The sequence below is a fragment of the Sinocyclocheilus anshuiensis genome, unplaced genomic scaffold, assembly GCF_001515605.1.
Source record: "Sinocyclocheilus anshuiensis isolate Anshui unplaced genomic scaffold, SAMN03320099.WGS_v1.1 scaffold348, whole genome shotgun sequence".
NCBI lineage: Eukaryota > Metazoa > Chordata > Actinopteri > Cypriniformes > Cyprinidae > Sinocyclocheilus > Sinocyclocheilus anshuiensis.
The window spans coordinates 1,325,438-1,331,300 of NW_015555762.1; the positions used below are offsets into that span (position 1 = coordinate 1,325,438).

A 5,863-nucleotide genomic window follows, 5' to 3' on the forward strand; every position below is an offset into this window, starting at 1 on the left:
ACATAGCGACGTAGGTATGTTGGGGCGTGTTAGAACTAGCCGTTTTAGGTAGGCGTGGCTGACTTAACTTTTATAAAGAATATCTCTTTGGATTTGAGACTTTAGTCTTTGCAACTTTACAGATCTTCTTTATGCACCAAGAGCTTGTAACACTCCAAAGAGAAAGGACAAATTTTAATCGCATCATATGACCCCTTTAAGGCCAGAATGATAACTACAAAGATAAACGCAATCATATTAACGCTATTTTACCAGGATCCAATATGCAAATTAACAAGGGTTCTTTACTGCGTTCAGAATCGGTGGACACTTGGGGAAGAAACAAGATGATGTAGACTACAGATTTCTTATGTTTTGCATTAAATATCTGCTGACTGTGCTCAAAGAACAGCGAGAGAGAAAGCCAGGCATGACGAAGGCCTAGTGAGGTAAGCTACCATATCGACAGCCAGTGTGAAGGCCTGTGGTGAGCTGGCAGCAGAAGCGAAGGCAGATGGTCGCACTGCTTATAGTCAGAGGTGACTGTAATCTCGATAAGTGCAGGCGATAAATCTCTCGAGGATGGAAACATTACAGAGGTCTATGATATTAATGAAAAATGCCATGTAAGTGTTCTTGCCAGATGCTTTTTAAGGAAGGTGCTTTCAATCTGCATTTAGAAGATTCAGATTTCTGGGTCCATTTTACTTGGGCGACCACCTAGGTGACCCTAGCAACCCCATAGCAACACACTAAAACTCTCAGAACACCTTAGAAACAGCACAGCAATGCCCTGGCATCGAAAACAAGAAAGATTGTAAAATAGGATCCAATATGTAGAACTTTTCAGCTTTTTCTCCTTATTTTGAAGTACGCATTGTATTATGTTGTATTTTAGTATTAATAGAAATATCTGTGAACTAAAAATTAAAAAATTACCAGTACCTTTTCTGTTTCTCTACCGATTTTTTCTTCTTCCAGTGGGTAGCGGCAAGGTTTGCACAGGTAAAGACTTAAAACACAAAAAATTAAGTTAAAATCTATTCATGTAATCCAGTGGTTTTCAAAATTTTTGACTTGAAGTACCTTTCAGAAAAAAAGGTACAACAGCTGTCACTGGGGCAGTAACTTTTCAAGAGGTACACATTTGTACCTTATTTATCCCTAAAGAGTGGATATAAGAACTTTAAAGGTACACATTAGTACCTTACTTGTACCTTTTGAAAATGTACTGCCCCAGTGACAGCTTTTGTACCTTTTTTTTCTGAGAATGTATGTTCACATTTATGCATTTAGCAGATGATTTTAACAAAAACGACTTGGAAAAGAGGAACAAAAGATATGTTTCAAGAATTGTGTTTACCATCCAATATTCCCACATTCTGTAAATTTTCATGACTTGAATTGAAGCCTAACAGTCTTTCATGAATTGAGCTGAACATTTTTATATGCCAAGGTCAACAACACACTTGTCATTTGAAGCATTCAGATGCTAACTAACCCAGATATAGCTTTAAAAAGTGTTCTGATTAGAATAATGATGTGCCCTGTTACTGAAGGAGTGAGTCATTGAAGTCCGTCATGCATCTTCAGTATTCGAGCAGCAATGTTTCTCTCCTAAAGCAAATAAATGCATGAAACAACGTTGATTAACCATTGCAATCTGTGTTTTCTGATTGTTTTGAAAAAGTTTGTATTCTTACAAAATAATGTTACATTGTCATTTAACATTTTTTCACTTTATGTACTTACCATTTTAAGTTCATCAGCACAAGCGTTAAGTTTTTGCCTCAACTCATCAGTCACAGTAACATCCGAGCGCACTGACCAGCAGCCGTCCCTGAAGCTCACAGAAAACACCAAACCTGCTGGAATCCCAAACTGCCCTGCAGATTTACAAAGGTCAGTCATGCTCATTCACGCGTCATATAAATTAACTATAAAATATACAATATATAGCCATATTTGTTTCATGTTTGAGAATGATTCAGATAGCCTTGCCTGTACTAATTACACCCAATGAGAAGACGTCCTCTGGAGATGCATCATTATTCCAGGCCTTTAAAATGGTCATTATTCTATTTGTTGTAGATATTGCTGTGGCTTTGTTGGTCTTTGATGAAATTGTGGTACGGTGTTTATGCACTAAACTCATAAAATCTGTCTGCAGCCATTTCCTTTTTTATTTACTGATACCCTTTATAATGATTCATAAATGGAATTGCATGAAAGAGCCATATGTTTTAAATGATTCATGCACCACAATGATATTTACCAATCGTAAATCATTTACATGCCTTGCTGAGAAAAACCATCTGGTCCCCAAATTGTGCCATCACATCTGAAAACCTTCGCCCTCTGTAGGTCAATATGGAAACTGCCACTGATGTTTCCCCATACGATGACATTAGTGATGTCTGCAAATATAATAAAAAGGGAAAATTGAAGCATAGACATCAAAAGACAGGAAAATAAACAATCAAACAAACAAATAAATAAATAATTGATTAAAATAATTTTTTAAAGTATTTTAATAAATTATTTAATAATTTACCCATACAATGATGATGATTATTATTATTATTATAATAACTTTAATCAATAATTAAATAATTAAAATAATAAAAATATAATATAAAATTATAAAAATAACAAAAATAATATAAAATATAAAAATACAATATAATATAAAATAATAATAGCAGATTAAATATATATATAAAAATAATTATGAATAATTTCAAAATGTTTCAAACTGAACTGAATTTCAAATGTATAATTTTATTGCAATTGAATATTAGAACTAATATTTACACGGATACTAAAAAACGTTCTGCCACCTGGCTCACCATGTGGTCCTTGTCATCCTGCACACCATTACTTTCACACACAGGGTGCAGGTCATCCAGAAAAATGATGAAGTGGGCTTCCTGAAATGCCTGTGTCTGGTCTGAATGGACAGTGACTTCATGTAGCCGATGGTCAGAAGCCAAGGTCTTCTGTTTCCATCTTGAGTCCTTGTAGCATTTCCTCAGAGCCGTCAGCATCCATGAGGTGAAGGCTGAAGGTGGCGAGACCTGGAAACAGCCCCGTGGAGAACAACTGAGGAATGAGGCTGTAGCAGATGGGGTTCAAAGCACTGAAAGAGAGTTTTTGTCATGCATCGTAGCAATAAGAAAATATTGAGACAAAAGGTCCTGATAAAACATGTTCACCTGCTGATCCAGATGTGCAGAGATCTGAGAGACACGTGTCGGTGGATTTCCTCCTCTATACACAGCTCTTTAGTTTGTCGATTCCCGGCTGAAATTTTTAGCATCAGATCAGAGTTCATATCTGAAATGATGCCATAGAGTACCCTGCAGGAGAGGACAAAAGTAATAATCTTCACATGCAATATCTACATTAAATCCCACGTTGCATTGGTCTCTGAGCAATGTCACTGATCAGTTTCTGATTTAAGTTGTAGCAGTTTAGGTCAATATGAGCTACAATGAAAGGGCTTCGTTTAATTTTAAATGTTGTCTTAAATTAATATATTGCACTAATTTAGAGCTGGAATAAAACCTGGCACATCTTTGCATAGCATATTCATTGCACAGCACCCAGAGAGAACTATTACATTTTTTCTCAATTCTCAAATGAGATTTTTTTTCTTTTCTTAAAACAGTAAGTTCTGATCTCTGGGCAATGTGTTTCTTGTTCACACAAGATTTGAATTTATTATTGAAAATTGAACTTTGAAATGGGAAGCTGATGTCTCTCAATCATGAGACGATTACATTTGGAGTCAGAATGAAACCCAATCTTTTTTATAAAATTTTGATGCCCATTTTTACATTACTTCAAGGACACAGATTCTGGTTCAAATGCATTCTTTTCTAGTTTTATTTAGATTTATATACGTATGTACATGCATTAATTACTGTATGTTATTTGTTCTCTTAATTCGGTAATTATCATGTGATACATGCAACATGATTCATTCAATGTCAAAATCTGTCTGACATACATGTATACTTCATAAATATCTATGACATGGAATGTAAATAAATGTACTGTATACATACAAATCTGGGTAGTACAATATTGACCTGCTGTTAAAACCCATAATGTTTAGTGTAATACACAATAGCACTCCGCTAGACAAAACAGTGTCAACAAAAAAGTAGAAAAAAAATGTCAATGTGTATATATAAGAAACATTTCCAGGGTTATTTGACATGGTACCAAAACAAATAAACATTATAACTAGTGTGGCTCACACGATGGCAAAAACACTTCATTTTGGTGGCATTAGCCAATGTACTGACATAATAACTAGGTTTTGAAGCATGAATTCAATGTTCTGGGTGGGTAACTACATTTTTCAGACATGCAATAGAGTTGTCCCACAAAACAGCTGTGACAATTGCACGGTTAAAACCGTTTAAAAAAAATAAGCCAATGCAATTGAGAAAAACCCTAATTCATACTGTATTTTCTGCAGAGGTAAGCTCTTACATTTTCTTGATTACTTTTAGATAAATAGATTCCTGTTTTATTTCAGTATCCTATGCAAACCTGAGCATGTTCAAGGAAATCACTGAAGCCTCCGAGCAGTAGGCCTTTCGCTCCACGATCAATCAGCTCTCTCCATACAGACAATAGGAGAGCATGAATGCTCCCAGCCATTTCTACACAGAAGCAATGCTTCAATATGAATAAAATACATAAATGAACCAATCATAAAACGAACATTAAGCTGTGTGCCAATCATTAAAGAGCTCCATGAACTTTTCAGCTTTACCTCCCAGTCATTGGGGTGCACACAGATCTCGTGAATGTGAAAATCAGGCAGGTTTCTTTGCAGCACATCAGCCAGAAGCTCAGCCTTTGCATAATAAGGACAATCAGCCTTTCCTGACAAACGTAGATAATGTTATAGCATTAAAATTATGCTGACTCTGACATGATAGACCACACACATCTAAATACTGTAGGGGTTTTGCTAGAAAAAAATACAAAAACTGCTGAAATGCAGCTTACAGTTTCCAAACAGACAGACAGACCTGCGAGAACAAGCTTTGCTATGTTTTTCCATTCACAAGCGCGTCCGCAGTTGCTAGGTAACAGTGTGTGTTCCGCATAAAGAGGCTCGTTAGAGGAAACATTTCGGATTTCGTTTTTGAATCTGTGTTTTTATAAATTGTCCAAAAATAAAATTCGACATATTACATGAATTAAACAAGTCATACTGGTGTTCATTTAACTATTTTTATAGCATTTTTAAAAATAATATTGTGGATACTACAAGCGGAACTATTGTGAGGCAGTAATCGTGCGCTCGCTGTTTCTGTCAGGGCTGCGCTCAAAGTGAGAGCTTAGCACAGCACACGTGAAGAGAGCAAATGAAGGGTAAGATCCTTACATTGTGATTATTAAAGTTTACAAGATCCTTAAAATGTATGCCTGTGCCATAATTAACCGCAAACATGTAAACACTGCATGGGTTATACAGCTATAGTGGCGCATTTCTTCAAGGTTTCTGTATAAGGGCATGCGGACAATATAAGCACAAAGCTGATGCTCTCTTTATTAGTAAATGTATGTATTAATTATTATATGTCTTTTGCTAATTTAAACCTTTTTAGTTTGGTCAATGCGTAAATGCGTCTGTTTATTATGGTTAAAAAAGTATTGTGGCTAATCACCCTTACGAAACAATAATATACGGAAACATGCTGAAAATAACAAATAAGGCATTATATATATATATATATATATATATATATATAAATTAGTAAAATTCTAATTGATTCAGTGTCTTACCCGCTCTGCCAGTTGAGTATGTGTTGTGGGCTGCAGGGGGGTGTAGCTGCAGGGTCACTGCAGGGAGTTCTAC

The 5,863-nt window shown here is 35.6% G+C and overlaps 1 pseudogene; it reads right to left on the minus strand.

Annotated features, from left to right (window-relative positions):
* Nucleotides 1-1,526: 1,526 nt before the first annotated feature.
* Nucleotides 1,527-5,214, minus strand: LOC107673993 (putative malate dehydrogenase 1B; annotated as a pseudogene).
* Nucleotides 5,215-5,863: the final 649 nt, after the last annotated feature.